We start from the raw sequence: 18752 nt of genomic DNA, 5'->3' as shown, positions 1-18752 counted from the left end.
CACCCCCCATAGTGCCTTTTTAGGCAAGGCTCAAAAGACGAACCCACCTCCTTAGAAAACAAAAATGGAAAAAAATTAAGGATAATGCTGCTCAACGCCAGAAGTCTAAATCTCAAGATGCAGGCTCTCGAAGCACTTCTCAGTATGGAGAACATCGATGTCTGCACTGTAACCGAGACCTGGTTCAAGGCTCCTGAGAGCACCCCAGTGCTACCAGGCTTTACCTCGTATCATGCTTTTCGGCCCCAAAACCCGGGCCGAACCACACTTCCCATACTCTGGAACAAAATCCCAGTCCATGTTAGGCACAGCCCCTCACTGACTCTCTTCAAGAGATATCTTGACGAGTGGATGGGAGATCGTAGGTTTACCCCGGGGGTCACCCCTGTATTGCTACTTAACAGAGGCACAGTAAACTAATCTTAATAAGTAAGGGGGTCTTCAATGTGTCACTACTAGACAAAGGCACAGTATTCTAAATTTTTTTCTACACACCTTAGTGCCACTACATGGGGTGGCGAAAGCCGCATCTCTAGGGCTAGGCTTGCAAATGCCTCAGGGCAGATAGCCTAGAACTAAACTATGAAACTATAAATAGTTACATAGTTTTATAGTAGATGAATAGTTACATAGTTTTATGGTAGACATATAGTTTCATAGTTTTATAGTATATAAATAGTTACATAGTTTTATAGTAGATGAATAGTTACATAGATTTATAGTAGATAAATAGTTACATAGTTTTATAGTAGATGAATAGTTACATAGTTTTATAGTAGATAAATAGTTACATAGTTTTATAGTAGATAAATAGTTACATAGTTTTATGTGAAAGTTGCCTGAAAGGTGGAGAAGGTAGTTAGTTAGTAGTAGTTGTGAATAGAAAATATGGAGGGATGGATGTTTTATGATGGGTTATGACAACTGTAATTGCAGTTTAATAGATTGTAACTAATGTCAACAAATATAGCATACCACAAGTCCCAGAAGATGTGTTCATGGGTTATTCCTACTTCATATGAGGTTTTTCCTACCCTTTGGTGCTTACTGACAACTACAAATCCTTAAAAATAAAAAAAATAAAAAACCATTGCTGCTACATATGCAGCTGACACAGCAGCAGCACAATACAGAGCACCAAGCTTGGGATGTAGGTGGATGGTTACATGCAAACTCTGGTCTTTCTATACCAATGAGGCACATACATAGAAAGTTGTTAGTGGCAAAAAGCATGGAAAGGCTTGGTGGATATTTATTCAGTCATCACACTGTCAATCCAGCTAGCAAAAATAACTCAATAAAGAAAATAGTGCATTTATAAAAGAACTCCTTTATTAACAAAACCAGAACTCTAGAAATTATTTGATTATCACTAAGTCATTAAGTATCCTGAAGTGCCCTAACATCCCTTTCTTCCTGTAGTAAAAGTTGATCTTATAATAAGAAGACATGGTTCCAAACATTTTAAAACTTCCATTGCTGTGTGCAATATGCACACATATCTGCAATAAGATATAAATTAGTAGTGTTCAGGCTAATAACTGTGTGACAGTAGATCAAAAAGTAGCACCATCACATCTGGTGTTGGAAGATCAGAAGGCTATGGGTTGTATTCCCAAAGCAGGTGCTTGGATTTATTTTCCAGTAGAGAGAATATAGAGCAGCTTAAGGGGGTATATGCTCCATAATGTGCCACCCGATAGGTAAGATGCTAACTTGGTGTCCCATCTGCATGAGTAAGTTGTAGGTCAGATGGACATAAAAGATTCCATGACACTTATCAAAAAGCAAAGTAGGGAAAGTACCCTGGTTCCCTGGCGAAATTTCCTCTAGTCAGTCTAAATATCACTGCTGGTATCCCTAGAAAATTGGCTGTTGGCATAATGGGACTAACTGGGTCAATAAAGCATAAATAAAAAGAAATAGTAATACAGCTACTCATGTATAATGTGACATAGTGTATTTTTATCTCTCCAAACAGTATGCGAAAGTGATGTCAAACCAAATAGGTCTCATGTTCAAATAATGTAAATACAATTATTTATTTTAAAACCATAATGTAAATAGTGCTGCTCTTTTATGGCAGATACATGCTGTACTAGTTAGAGAGGGTTAATACAAGATTTTTTGCTACTAAAGGCAATCATTCTTTTGAAGTGGTGCATAAAATGAAAGGCAAAGTCCTTGCTAGGCAGAGATTGCCTGTCATGGAGGGTGCGTGCGTGTCCCCTATGGTACAGATCCAGGGTGAAGAACTGCAGTAAAAGCAAGACTTTGTGGAAACTACTTTGAAGAATACTGGACATTGTCTTGCAAGGAATCCAGAATGCAGAAATGCACATTTGGGTTGTGTATATTTTTGTTTGGAAGTTTAACAGAGCAGATGACGTTGTGTGTTTTTGTTTGAAACTTTAACAAAACAGGTACTTCACATTACTTCCACTGCATCTGGGTTATTTAAGAAGCATTTTTTGTTGGCACTTTTGATTATCTTTAGTAAAGCTACATTTTTAATAATCAGTGACTGAACAGCCTTTGCATATACAACAATAATTACGTTAAGATAAACTGATTGCTGAATACATACATCATAGTAAGTGGTTGTTGTATTGATTAAATGCAGGCTGCACCTCTGAGTGAATTATGCAACCTGAAGCAATGATCTAATTTAAGAATGAATGTCATAATTAAAATGTAAGGCATATACACCTGTAAATATGAGGAGCATATCATAGAATGTATCTTTGCCACTGTATAACTAAAACCATCTGATGGGTCATAGGAAAATATCATTAGTGTTTGCACTGTGTACATTCTGACCTGCAACCTCAGAAGTAATAACTCAAGTGATGTCTCAATCCCAAACTGCTTTTTAAGGAAGTACTGATTATACTTTTACTTTATAAAATAAATTTTATTTAAATAATACATTTTATTTTTCATTATTTGTTTACACTTCCAGAAATAGTTTATTCATGCGTTGAGACCTAGAAAGAGAAATCAGATTAAATACAGATGCCCTGGTTGTATTGGGAAAGAAAGAAATATAATACAATCAAAAGCATCTGCTTCTTGCCCTGGTTAAATGCAGGTCATTCTGTACTTTATGTTTTTTATTGATTGCTTTAGAATCCAGGTAAGAGGATTGATGAAAATGGGCATTTTTCAGCCTCAGTCCTGGCCATTAGCACAGAGTCGAATATGGACAGTGAAAGTATAAGTCAATTTAAAACACAGTTGTAATAAATCACAGAGATGATGGCATAACTATCAGTGAACAAAAGCAAGTTAGAGGTTCATTCACTGGCTGCTCCTGCAGTGCCTTTATGCAAGGATTTTTCTCAGCCAGCCTGTTGTTGTACAGGCTGAATGCAAATCATTTGATGGCTTTCTTGTATTGCTTAAAATTTCCTCATACATATATATATATATATATATATATATATATATATATATATATATATATATTCCTATCATATGACTGAAGTTTCAAAACTTCAAAATTCTTATGATAGAGACCATATGATCGAAGTTTTGAAACATTAAACATAAAAGAAAAAAAAAGGAAAAACAAAAACTTATTTTTACATTTTTGCAGGGGGGTAAGCCCCCCTGCTCCACCCACCCCCCTACTACTTAAATATACCAACTCTGAGACTGAACTACAGTGAGGAAAAGGGTAGCTTTCCCGATCTGCCCTGTACCGTGATCTCTATTCAAAACATTCAGGGAGGAGTTCAATAAAGCCTACAAAGATGGATTTTCTATGTAGGCGTAGTGACATGGAACTAACACGGAAGGAAGGCTCAGTGCAATCCAGTAAACAGAGCAGAGGGACATGCATGAGCTTGAGGACACAGGAGTGTCCATGGCATGCAAATCATCTCATATGCAGGTGAACTGCATGCAAATGAGGTTGTTTTGTGACCCAGGAAGCAGATAGGTATCTGTGCAGAACCTGTGTTGGTGTTAGAAGTGTACATGGAAAATATCCGTGTATAGAAATGTAAAAATGGGACAGGGGCTGTAACAGTGCAATTAGAAGGTCAGAAATGTCATAGTAGCACAGATGTGTACAGAACTATGCCCTGTGATTCCAAAAATGAATGCAAAATAATATGAAATATATTTTTTTTAAATACCCATATTACGTTTGCACAGCACTCAGCAGGGCACAAATGTGCTGTTAAGTAAAACAAATAAATATTAAAAAGTATAAAATCTAAAAATAAGAAATATGTGAGGATAATGCATTATAGGGCCCTGCATGCAGTAGGTTCAATGGTAGATATCTGTGGTTGCTAAGGAGGCAGGCCCTGGAATAATGAAGTATCAAGGTTATGTGCAAAGAACTGTATGCAAATGAGCTGGGGTTACTGAATAGCAAAGGTGGGCTACTGGGTCCGCAGATAAAACTGTGTAGCACCAGAACAATGTTGGTGTCTGCAGAACAGCTAGGTGACATCCAAAGGGGGTGTGTTATTATATATTTAAGTGGATTTCAGCTCAGCAATGCCCGTTTTTGCAGTACACTACTCTGCTAAGCAAGGGGATGTGTCCAGTGCTGCTAAGCTTTGTTTAGCTGCAGGGCAAATGTTTTAGTTGGTTTAAGCTATGGTGAGCATGCCCAAGCATGGGGATGTGTCCAGACTGCTGAGCACTGTTTACACTAGTGCCGCAAGTTTGCGCACTGCGCTGCAATGCATAGTAGGGAAGGCATTTAAAAAAAAGGAAATAGCCTGGAAAAGCCAATCATGTCTAAATTACTGATAACCCCTGTTCCACTGACACTGGGCCATTCATACCCCTCAATGATACACCTGGTAGGTGGAAAGCATCATAGTTAGCCAATCACACAGGCTGCATCTGCAGCAAACCACTATAAAGTATGCATGCACCCTACAATCTGATTTTTTACCCATATTTTGCACCACTGGAGTACAGACTTAAGACGTTTAACTGACAGAATGCTAGGTGCTGCTGCTGCTCTGCTACATCTGTATATGCTAGAGGCTGAGGGCAGTGCCGATGCTGCTGCTGATGTTAGGCCTAGACTGAGAAGGGGAAGAGTGTTCAGGCCCAGGGTAACTTTACATGAGCTACATTAGCTAGAGATTGTAGAGCTCTATAGGGTAGACAGGGACATACTACAAGAACCCACCTAGCTTTTCCGTCCTCAACTCAGACCCAGAGCTAACAGAGGGGAACCCATCCCAGTGGAAACAAAGGTATGTGTAGTCCTTAGAATACTAGTTATAGGTACTTTTCAAAGACCAGCTGGGGACATGATGGGAGTCTCACAGGCATCTGCATCCAGGGTACACTACCATTTCCTGGCTGCTATGCAAACACATGCCAGTGAGCACAATTATTTAACTGGCACCCCTGAGGAGGGGGCCATCAGCATGCATCTATTCCACCATATACCACACTACCCTGAGGCACTGAGTGCCATAGACTGCATTTATGTACACATCAAAGCACTGCCCATTGAAGAGGGTAGAGTCTACGTCAACTGCAAGGGGTATCACTCCATCAACTGCCAGGTCATGTGCAATACCCAGGGCATTATCATAAGTGTGTGGGCTGGCAGCCCTGGCAGTTTTTATAACTCCCATATCTGGCATGCCTCACAGCTGTACCTGATGTTCGTCAAGGGGAACATCCCATATGGCCATCTACTGGGGGATGCTGGCTGCACACTGGAACCATAGATGATGACATCCATCAGAAATGCAACACACACCTACCAAAGAATGTCATAATGAGGCACACGCACAAACTAGGAACATCATCGACAGTGTGTTTGGGCTGCACAAGTCACGGTTCCACTGCCTCGATATATCTGGTGGAGCCCTGCAGTAATCTACAGCCACATGTGCACAGATGTTCACAGTATGTGCCATGCTACAAAATATAATCCTGTGGAAACAACTGTGGCAGGATCATTACAGGGAAGGGACACATAGCTCCCCACCAGTGCCAAAGTCCCCACGGCCCCATCTACAGTTGGACTCACATTAGAAACCCCCGGAACCTGTCCCTGTAGGCAGATGTAGGTGTGCCCAGTATGCCCTGGCTTTGGTCAAGAGATAACGCATAGCACATGCTCTGACAACCTAGGGTCCTTGGGAATGACACCCTGCTCCAACTCACATACATAGTAAAAAGGATGCCAGCCACACCACACAACCTGTACCTTACCATGTCTGTAACCATATGTGTACTATTACATCATGTACTCCAGTCACAGCATACCTAGAACTACTTAGAGCAGGAAATATGGACAATACCATGAGCAGTAGTGGGACAAAGGCCCACATATAAGGTGAAGAATTAACTAGTGGGCACACAAATGTAGAAAGTGCAGAGAATAACAGGTCATCCAGTAGTATGGGTTCCTTGCTGTATATGGAGTCAGGAAATCAACTGTCTGTCATCAGTTCCTAATGTCAGTCTATAATGATTTGCCACTGATGTACCAGAAAATCATAATGCTATATAAAACGTACCAGACATAAGATGCAAACCTCTGTACAGTCTATTACAATCTGTACACACCCTATGTATGACTCAGATATTATGTGCAGCACACAGCCGGGGAATCCCTTGGATACAATATCAGGGAGGTGCTGGACTGTTGAATCAGATGACGTAGCCAACTGGCTGTAGCACACAAAATTCTGGAATGGAGTACAGGTAGGTCTGGCCTGGAGTCACCTTGTAAGTATTAACAGTTACACAGGGCATGCTCCTACACTTGGCTAATTTTGTCCAATGTCTGGTGGCTCTTCTGCCTAAAGAACTGAGATATGAATATATCACTGTGCATACAAACAGGTATGTATATGCATCTGTCTCTCCCTATCCCCTTCAGACATGATTGCCAATATCTATTAGTATGTGGCATATTTATATGTAAGTATGTATATATATATATATATATATATATATATATATATATATATATATAGATAGAGATATGATATATCCATATATATATATATATATATATATATATATATATATATATATATATATATATATAGATAATGTATATATAAATATAGCCACATAAAGGTGAGAGTGATGTAGTGCTGCAGCCACTTAAATACCAAATGTAACCAGTGGGCATGCAAGTAGTACTGTGAGCTATAGTGTGTAATAACAGGTATGTAGGGGTTCTAATCTCACATTAGCCACCGTGAGTTTGCATATGTACATATTTTCCATTCACCAGTACACACATGCCTACCAGGCCTGTGTCTGTGCAATGGTTAATCATTTTATGGCCCTATGACTAGCGTCCTCCCTGTAAACAACTGCTGATATCATCCACCATAACATCAGTGGCACACACTGTCAGAACACATGAGCTCTGTGGCACATGTGTTATGTAAATAGTACCATAGTACATATTACTAGATAGGCAGGGGATCTAATCTCAAAAAGTGCAACTTTGTGTATGTGCAAATATACCCACTTACAGCAGTGTGTAAGTCTTGCCTACCTGTGTGCAATGGGTATATATTTTCAGGCACTGTCAACCCCCCATTGGCCTCCTTTACAGGTCCTGCTAATGTCATCCACCTTAACAGCACTAGCAGACATTCTCAGAACACATAAGCTCAGTGGTGCATGCGATAAGAACGTAGCATTATAGTATGTACTACTAGATAGGTAAGGGTTCTAATCTCAAAAAAAGGCAACTCTGTGAGTGTGTGTAAATATATCCCCTTACAGCAGTGTGTCTGTCTTAGCTATATGTGTGTGTGTGCAATGGTTATACATTTTAAGGCCCTGTGAGTAGCTGCTGGTCCTAAATAGCCCACATATAACTAGGCATAAATGCTATCTGCCACCACTTACAGTTGTAGGTATGGGACATCCGGGTGACGTATCAAATGTAGAATGCATTGTCATGGGGTATGCATGCAGGATTATGCTGTCTGCCTCCATTGTCCCTGACACACTGTTCTACACATATACACCTAGGTAACCATGCACATATGCAGCCATACCTTGGTGATGTTATATTTCTACTTTGCCACCATGCCATCCTGAGCCACTGGACTGCCACCAAGTCTCCACAGTGTAGCCACTCAGACTTCTGCAACAGAAACATAAAAAGGTCTGAGAGACACCTGTCAGTCTGCAACACCACCACCAATCCAACATTATGCAACAAAGGTGCAAACACTTTGATGCGTATGCATGACACATCCCAGCATATAGCAACTGTCATGACATAACACAACTGCACTACAATATGTCATGGAATGTACTATAGCCACCCTGAGCATCAGACACATATTTTTATGCAGCTGCATTGCTGGTATGGATAGCAGGGATGTGACACAGGTATCATCACATGCACAGGGTGTGGTGTGGGGTGCCAGAGGCCTAGGCTGTGCCAAACAGCTGACATCATGTGTGGGAGTCAGGAAGAGGTGCTGGTCAGATGGATCATGGAGAGGTGCTGTGTGGGTCTGTTGGTGACCTGCATGTGACAGTGATGTATGATTGTGTGTGCATACACAGTAAAACCATGTGCTAGCTCTACATGTGGGTATGTTGGACAGCTGTGGAGCATACATGGCAGAATTGACAGTTCACTGTCTTGGTCCACAAACACAGGAACAGGCTCTGCCAGGATTGGCACTGGCACCACCATGTCCAGGGTCAGATGCAGTACTAGTAGTTGACAGTGTTTGGTGTCTGCTAGGCCTGCATCACTCATGGGACTGCCTAGAACATATGCCCATGGCCTGCCATGTCATGGTGTGGACAGCACTCTCCCTTCAGTGCTGGAGGTACTGCTACTACGGGAGCATGAGTGTGCACTGCCACGTGGACTCTCAGCAGATATTGTTGCCAACCTATGGCCATGTGTCTGATGCCCAACTCCCACCACATGTTCTATCACAGATAATGTGTTATCATTGACTGACAATGTCTCACCCCACCTTCTGTCCATTACATCAGTGAAATGATGCATGGTATCATCAATGTGGTGGAGGGAGTCACAGATGTCAGACAGTGCTGCATCCATGATCCTAAGCATCTGTCTGGTGTTGCATTCAGAATGTGCCTGTGCCTCCATGATGGACTGAAACATGTATTGGGTGACTCATGATACGACACCTGTGACAGGTGGTGAGTGTGCAGCAGTTCTCCTTTGAGCACCCCTGTCAATCTGTCTATGTGGGACTTTGCCAGCTGTCTGGCTATGACTAGTGTCTATACTCACTGATGCCATTGTCGCCACACCCTCCTGTTTAATGCTGCCAAACTCTGACTGATATCTGTGGCCACAGGGGACTGGGTATGTGTGGGCATACTGACTGTGTGCAGGGACAAAGAAGGAGGAAGTGGGATGTCAACCCATGGGACAGATTCAGTCCACAACAACCTCACCTGTGCCTCATTATGGCCACCATCATCATCATCAGAGTCTGAGGGGACACTGCCATCAGGGTGTGAGGGGGACAGGCTCCAACCACCATGGTCATCTGTGAGGAGGAAGACAAAATAGGTACATTACTATCTGCACTATTATGTATGGTGATACACACACACACACACACACACACACACACACACACACACACAGATGAGGTGCCACAACTGCATTACACCTACCACATCTTATTTCTGATACCATGCACAACACACAAGCAGACTACAACATACACATAAAAGAGAAGCCAATTAAACACATATTCTGCAGCTATGTCCAGTTAATATTGCCACTACTATACACCTGTGAGATAAGCGATATATCAATGTATGTGATAGACCTACACCTAAAACACAGTGCATCCATCTTGGGCATACTATTGCCATCTGTATAGCAGACTGCATAGACCTTCACAAAAATAAGTGCAAATATGTTACAGCTCTTACACATACACTACTGTGATTATCAATTCAATGCACTTCAGTTAACCCCTCTAAAAATGAACACACAAGTACTGTACTCTGGCTGAGCATATCAGTTGCGTATACAGCAAAATGGCAGCCCTTAACATTCTTAGAGTATATATGATCCATACAAAATCAGTACCACACTCACCGGGTACAGGATGTTGGACTCCAGCCACACCTGATGCACCTATGAAAATGTGACAGAGAAGTACTGTCAGCAATACCAAATGTGACATTGTTACAGGATAACATGTGTATAGCAACATGTACAGTAGGTACTGTGATACTGCCTACATAGCTGACATTCTGAGTATGTGTGCACAAGTGTGCATTACAAACAACCCCCCAATGCAGATTGACCTGACATCCATGTACTGGTATGCAGAGGCTGCCACAATGACTGATACAGTAATACATTGATGAACACAGGAGGATTACCTAAACACTTCTCTGCTGTGGATACTGTGGCACCCACCTCCACAATGTATGGGATGATGGATGCTTGGGAGCTGGTGGTTGATCCCAGGTTCACCAGGAATTCCTCTGTGGCCAAGAGTGGTTCTACTGCTGCAGGCCCTCCACCAATGGTAGCACAGTCCCTGGCCCCAGCAGAGGCCCTTTGCCATGCAACATTTACCATGTCTGTCACCCTGTGTCAGACCTGCTCATAGCTTCTGTCCTGTAGCCCTACATGGTTGATTGCTGTGACAAGGACAGCCCACAGCACTGTACATTGCTCATGATTCTGGTGAGTCCTGGACAGCAGAATGTTGTGATGCAGTTTGTGGGCATCTAGGATAACATCATTTTCAACACCTGAAAACGGCAGGTGCCTCCATCTATACATGCTTTCTGTAAGACAAGAATAGGGGAATACATCACAGGACTACATGTGTTTCTCTCCACTATGCACATACCCTGCACTCACAAATTGGCCTGCACTATCCACTGCTACCTTCCACGTCATACCCAGCCATCTAGCAACACATTATGTATGTGGCATACAGCAACATAGTAGCAATATTGGTTATGTCCCTGTGTGCCATTATGGAGTGTGATGTATGTCTCCATTCCCATCAATGCTATCCACTGTGGCGTGTGCCTTATGGGCAATGTCCCAGTACCATGTCAGACAGCAAATAGGCGTGTGTTATTATGAGTATATGGGGCCGGTCCAGCGACATCCATGTACCACAATGACAAACAGCAATGCAAACGTGCTGCAGGGTATCTTCCCTGTAGGTGTCCTACTTCTCCAGTACACAGATGTTTGTGGAATGCGTACATGTGCCTGATATATGTGGTCCCTTTGCCAGAAACATGTGGATGTCTGGCAAATGGTTGGACAATACTTGATGGTTGTTCTTAGAATATGGAGAATCTAAATGTCACACACCAGAACTCTCAGAAAACAGTTGTGCTACAGTAATATCTGTTACTGTGTTCACACCCTTAATTTTCATGATCAATATGTACACTGTGTTTCTGAGGTTGGGTCTGTGTCCCCCCCACTACTAATGACTATGACCTGCAGTCCTGCTGTATCGGGTTGCCAGGTATGGTAGCCATAGCTGTCACGCTATGAGATACAAATGTCAACAAAACAGTGACCTAGCCAGAGTACATCAAGGACAGTCAGGGACACTGGTACAGTGTCTAAACTATTCCTATGTGTACATTCACAGACTGAGAGGAGCTGAATGACAGCACATCATGTGATATGCCAGCTATGTCCACCATTACTTACTGTCACTATGTTTAACACACACTCCAGTAGCATTCATACAGGAGCCAACCATTGGAGGAGGGAGTGAGAGGGCCAGAGCTGTGATTTAAGTCACTGCAGGCAGAGTTAAAAGGCATGCCTGTAGCTGTTGGACAGCAGACTATCAGCAACATGTCATTCTCAGAGATGTACTAGAGGCCTACCGTTGTGATCCCTATTCCTCATAACTGCATCCTCTCATCTGCATCCTATTATATGGGGACTTGTATTACATACCTGGTAGAGTGCTGTAATCCTTTTGTGTATCCTGAAGAAAAATGCTTCTGAAATCACAGTCTGTCTAGGTAAATCAAGTTACAGACCTATTTACCACTGGCAGCAGCTTGCTTTTTGTAGGTCATGCTCAATAAAAGGTGATTGCCTGTGCACAAATCTATGGCTCAGACATGCTAATTGCATCCAGAACTGCAGGGTTGCACTTTCATTAGCCAATGGTATGGCCCAGCAGTGCAATATTCAAGGTCTTCAAGTAGGCCTTGGCCCCTTTCCTTGTCTTTGAAATGGGCATTACTGAGGAATGGAGACTACAGCATCACAGAGGGTAGAAACAAATACTGTCCACTGCTGGGATTTATGTGGTATGTCCACAGTTTTGCATGCTATGTTTGGCCATTGCCAAATGACTTCCTGATTATGTGGAAGTTCAGTGTTAAACAATGTGGGCTGATAAGAGTAAGGGGGAAGACAAATGTGAGTGTCATACATCATACACATCAGAATATGCATGCTGCTGCAGTAGCTGTTGGTCTACCAGCTGTGTATGTTTGTAGGGGCAGACTGTGACACATCCCTTTCACTTGACCTTTGCCCCCCTCACCCCTTCATGTATTGGTGTTGTGTGGATCCCTTGTTCTAGGGGGTTGTGAGGTATGGTAGGTCTGTAGTGGGTAGCTGAACATACTGCTGCATATGTTGCTGGCTGCAGCTGCTGCTTTTTGCCCACTGGCGAGTGTGAACACATTGGAGGGCAGCAAGCTGTATGTGTCACTGAGGGAACAGTGTTTGGGCTATTGTTATAGCAGAGCCAGGGTGAGAGTACCCATAACAGTGCAGGTGAGGCATCTGCTTAAGGTACATATGTTTTATAACAGTGGCAATCAGAGAGTGGTAGGCGACATATAGCTAACGTATACATATTTGTCTAGTGAGTCCCTATCTACAGGCCTTTGATGTGCTAACATGGGTAGCAGTGAATGCAGTAGCAGCAACCTGACTGAGTCATTGTTTGTTGTATTCACAAGCATGTAACTGAAGTGCAACAGACTGGATTAGAACCCAGGACTGTGGGTGGCAAAATGTACAGCATACTAGGAATTTAACAGACTGAGCTTCTGAGTCAATACTACAGCAGGTGTATTTGCAAGATATATGTGCATGCATACAGTCTCTTACACAGATTTTCTAACCTCAATCTGCACTGACTTGTCAGTACTTTAGTGCACAGAAAAGGTTTTGTGACAACCGTACCAAAAGTAGTGGCACAACTGTGGACATTCTGCAACAGTCTGTGCAGTTGACAGCTATACCTGCTATCCCAGGTTTCACATACATCCTTCATGGTTTATTTGGCCATGTACTAGTTTGGTATCTGCATCACAGTCCCAAGTACACTGACAGTTTTTCCATTATATGTACATGCACTGTGTCATTGGCAATCAGGATAAGTTCATGGAAACACCTGTTTTACTTCAGAGATGAGTGGCTGAGTGGTCTAATGCAATATGGTGTAGTTGGCAGGGTCTTGGGTTCATGACCTGGCAGGGGGTGATTATTTTGCAGATGTGCCTAACAGGGTCAGAAACACAGAAGGTGATTAAGACACTTTTAAGCAATTTTAAGTGGGTTTATGTGGTTTTGCATGGCACGCTGCTTAGCTCTGCTTAAACCTGCACTAATTTTAAAAAAAGAAAAGAAAAAGGGGTGATAGGAAAGTGGTGAAATGGGGGTAAGCAGGGCAAAAAAGCATACTGAAAGGAAGGTAGGGATGTGCAGGAAAGGACCACATATCACCATTTCCTCTACAGCAACAGCTGTGCATGTTCTACAGAATGTGGAATTTGGAGCCTCTGAGGGTAACATAAATGTGTTCATGTAATAATTAAGTGTGTCCAGTGGATGTGGGTGCGAAATGGAGAGCTATGTATGTGGCGATATTTTTTGTGGGACAGATGCCCTTTTATTTTTTTAAAAAGGTGAGAGTGAAATTATGGGGAAGGGATACAGTTACATGTGGGGAGGTAAGTTGGGTAGGAGAGGTTGCATTTGCAAACAGACAGGACAAACAAGACAGCATACAGGGATGGTGTATGACACATGAGGGGATAAATACCTTGGATGGGGATGGTGTTGTGCAATCAAAGAGCCATGTGCTAACAGACAGCAGCAGCAAATTTGAGTTCCCCACTAATGGGCAGTCAACACTGCTTTTTTACTGTTCCAAATGTGGCAGTGCTGGAGGCTGGGTGCCAGGGCCACCTTGCCCCTCCAGGTTGGCTAGTCTGCCCTCAATTCAGAGCGGGCAATTGTAGCCATGGCACACAATCCTGCACACCATTACTGGTAGCTGATCCTCAGTGACAACCCTCCTCCACCCCCTTATGGGGGGGTGACCCCCATCCTCTGAGGTAATGCAGGGCCAGTAGAGGGTGCACCACCAGCTTGGGGATTAGGCAGCAATGATCACAGTCCCTGACAGCATGACACTTGAGAGACATGTATTATGCACAGTACAGAGTGTTTATGACTATCATGCCATCCTTGGCAGACATGGGTTTAGACTAGCAGCAAACATTCACAGATACACCAGGAATACAGTCATACCAAGATTACACATTTTATTTATTGCATCAGCTTTTATTAGTATTATAGTTGTTGCCTTTATTTTCTGATGTCTTATCACATTGCTGTGCAATGCTGTTAACACATGTGAACATACAAATTATTAACCCATTCTAAGGGCTACTGCATCCATTTATTTACCTCTAATTCCTGTGGGGAGAATATCTGTTAATACATAAGTGATTCAATAATGTTTACTAGTATGTGTTGCTGGACTCAAACCCTGGTCTATGTGTGACAAAATATACATCAAACCTAGCATTTATCAAACTGAGCTTCTGAGCCACTGCTGCATATTGATTCACTGATATTTGTCTAGAGCTCACCTACTTGTTATACAAGCCTGCACTAACAGTCGAGCACACATGCTTGAGATTCATGCATGACAGAGATAGTAGGTGAACTTTACATTAATACATAAAATGCAGGTGTATACTATATACCCCTAGTTGGTGGAAATATCTGTGATGTGTACAAACCATATCGGAGTGCTGGGTTGGCTACCTGACCCATATACAGTTGCAGATGGTATATTTGCAGCCTACAGCTATTACAGTTTCATACTTACCTGCAGCACTGTACCTCAGTGCAGCAATGCATATAGCTGAAATGCAATGGTTAACACAAGAAAATATTGATATACACAATATACCTTGGGTGTTCCTATTATTGCTACAAATCGTTGTGCAGAACAAATATCATAATGCATTATATCTTGTAGTACAGCTCCAAATCTACAGTTTTGCAGAACCTTCAGTCACTTAGTGGAATTTTTTATGTTTTAGTTCAGAGCAGATATAATACTTGATTTCATGAACAACAGCCCAAAATGCACACATATTGCAAAACACAGCTTTATTAGGGAAGATTTCATGCAGTGATTGGTATATTTTTCCAGAACAGCTTATATAATGCAGGTGTTGGAATACAGCTGTAATTTCACAATTAAGGCAGTAGACACTTTATTCCCTTAACATTCTCAGATTTCATGCTTTCATCTTTAATAAACTATGCCTGGAATTACTCACTTATTGCAGTCCGGCTCTATGACAACATTCATTGCATTACAATCAAAACTGTATATACCTACTGAAGTTAATACATTACTCCTTCTTCTTTATATGACTATAGATTGCAACATACATCTGTACTCACCACACTCATGGTACAACCTGGCCAGGTGCCCTGCATGGACCTCTAAGTTGCGAGGTCTCTCCTCTGCAGCTGTGGGGGGAGAAGGACACCATTATGTGTACCTGTCAATCAGATATTCAGATTAGGTATTTGTAAAATAATGCAAACAATACTTACAAACTTGGGGGGCCTTTCCATCTTTAGCATCCTGGACCCAGGTGCCCAGAACTCCCCTCTTCCATCACTGCAGATTGTCAAAATGATGATGGAACTGCTCACTTGTGCAGGGATACCTGTAGCACTGATGAGATCATGTTCCAGCCAGTCCCATGTTTCAGACCTGTGCTCAGATCCCTGGTACTGGCCCTGCAGCTGCCAAACATCATGGTATTTTACAAGGAGTCCAGCCATGACCTTGGATAACAGAATGCACCACTGTTGTGTCCAGAAGCGATCACTCTCTCCAACATTTGCCATAGCTCCTGCCAGTTTCAAATTCCAACTGCTTCTGTTGTATTCCCACTTGTTGGACTTAGATAAGCCTGTTTTCCTGTCTTTTACCACCATTGGGCAATTTTCAAATATGCATTGCGTTGCTTATCATCACACAAACCCACTGAGCTCAGCTGAGCAGTGCTTAGATTGGCAATGCTTAGCAATGCCTAGCAGTGTACAAACTAGCTAAGCAGTGCTAAAACATTCCTTGTTTAAGCAGTGCTTGGCAAGGCTTAGATCTGCTCAGCAGAGCTTTGATGAGTGCAGTAATGCAGGATTTAAAATTAATTGGCATAATTTGTATTTGCAAAATAAATGCTCAATAATCTGTCTGTGTAATCAAACCCTGCACCTACTGCACACAAAGAAGTAACTTCAACCATTTGGCTATGTGGATGCGTAGAAATTTGCTATACTTTTACATATACCACTCTGTTACATTTAAGCACTTCTAAGCGCAGCACTTAGCAACGCAACCCCGCTCAGCTATGCTTAAACTTGAACTTTGCATTCACAATTAAATGCATCCCGTTTCTATTTTTAGATGTCTGGCATGTGTCCATTGCTGCCTGCCATGCCGTGCAAACAGAAAAAAAAATTAACTTTTTATTACATATGCCTACATTGATATTCAGCACTAAAACAGTGCAGGGGGTGTGTCACTCATCTCCGGACACACTAATACACTCCCTACACTGATTCAATAACTATGTTACATGGCTCTCCCTCAGTAACGTGCCTTCATTAATATGCATGGCGTGCTACCCATGGGGTTCCGCATACAAGGCCATGGTACCTACTATATAGGCTTTGCACTATGCCTACATGGATTTTATTAACCAGGTCAGTGTTTCAAAACTTTGATCATATGTTCTCGATCATATGAATTTCAAAATTTTGAAATGTCGATCATATGATAGAAACCTATATATATATATATATATATATATATATATATATATATATATATATATATATATATATACGTGTGTGTGTGTGTGTGTGTATGTGCACATGCATGTTAATTTAGCTGTTCTACTTATGCATATATGTCTTTATAGACATACCCCCGGATTCACAAAACCTCCGTGTAAGACTTAATATGTCTTACTCGGAAGCTGCAGTTGAATGGTATGACGTCAGCGTGCCATGAATATTCATGAGGGCATGCTGACTCATCCGTAACCCTTACATGGACTGAGTAGGCTAGCAGGGGACATGTCTGACACTCAAATGTACTTGCACCCAACACCACACTCCCTGACACTGTAAACCCCCATCACAGTTATAAAACGTAAAATATTAAATTTATTTTTTTTAAATCCACAGTATAGCTGTCCATATTTGCGCTTGTTTGCATGGTTGTGCCCATTGCTTAACCACAGTTAGCAATTGTGACATTGAAGAGCATATAAAAACTACATATGCAAATTAATCCAAATAGCAATAGCGTAATGGTAGAGCGTATGCACAAAGAGAAGGCATTTATGGTTCGAGTCCCACCACTCCCCTTCTTATTTATGTTTTAAAGCAGTATTTGAAATAATATCAGACATATATGATTAAACTTTTACTAAAAGCAGTGACATGGCCAATGTATCAGTGAACAAAATATATATTTTTAAAGGACACAGATATATAATAGCCTGCTGTTAAGCAACATTTTACACAGCTAAACACAGGTGCCCATAGTTTAATAGCACTTTACCCATCTAAACAGAGGTGCCCACAGTTTAATAGCACTATACCCAGCTAAACAGAGTTGCCCATAGTTTAATAGTGCTTCACCCAGCTAACCAGAGTTGCCCATAGTGTAATAGCGCTTTCCCCGGTGCAATAGAGTTGTCCAAAGTTTAAAAGCGCTTTACCAAGCGCAATGTGTTTGTGTGGATGTGCGCGTCGCACCAACCAGGGCACCGTAGGGCACCGGGGAGCAACGTAGAGCTAAGTTGCTTAAATGCAGCCACACCCCCTAGCCTGTCTAGACAGTAATAAAATAAAAGAATGACAAGGTTCAAACCCAGGACCCTTTGCATCATAATCAAAGTACAGAACCACTAAGCCATGACAACATAGTGGAAGCAGCCACTATTACCATTCATAAACTTACGAATGGTAGTTTAACCATTACTAAGCAGGTCAGCAGTCAGCCGAGAATTTTACAAAATGGCCAATCACAAAAAAGTGTGGGAAATGTGGCATATTTAAGCCCCATAGGCGGGAATACTCACCATAACTGATTGTAGCTCACATTTGCAGTCAGAATTGCAGGTGCAGGAGAGGGTTCATGCTTCTGAGTGCAATGTTGGGGCATCGAGGAGTCCAAATACATGGTTTGGCTCCTTGTCCACCATCACGAGAAAAGACTCCTGCAGGGCCAGTTCCAAGGGACGGAGTACAAGGCAGAGGCTTGGAACCGGTTATCTCGTGACCTCACCAGTGCCACAGGTGTTCCTCGGACTGGTGAGCAGGTCCGTCACCACCATGCAGACCTGAAGAGACGAAAGCAGGACTGCCTGAACCAGTGGATATAGGAGGCACGTGGGATGCAGAATGCCCCACAACTGAGTAT

The sequence above is a fragment of the Protopterus annectens genome, chromosome 4.part1 (assembly GCF_019279795.1).
Source record: "Protopterus annectens isolate FY-2018-M chromosome 4.part1, PAN1.0, whole genome shotgun sequence".
Taxonomy (NCBI): domain Eukaryota; kingdom Metazoa; phylum Chordata; order Ceratodontiformes; family Protopteridae; genus Protopterus; species Protopterus annectens.
The sequence above is the reverse complement of the archived record's forward strand: the minus strand, read 5'-3'. Positions refer to the sequence as shown.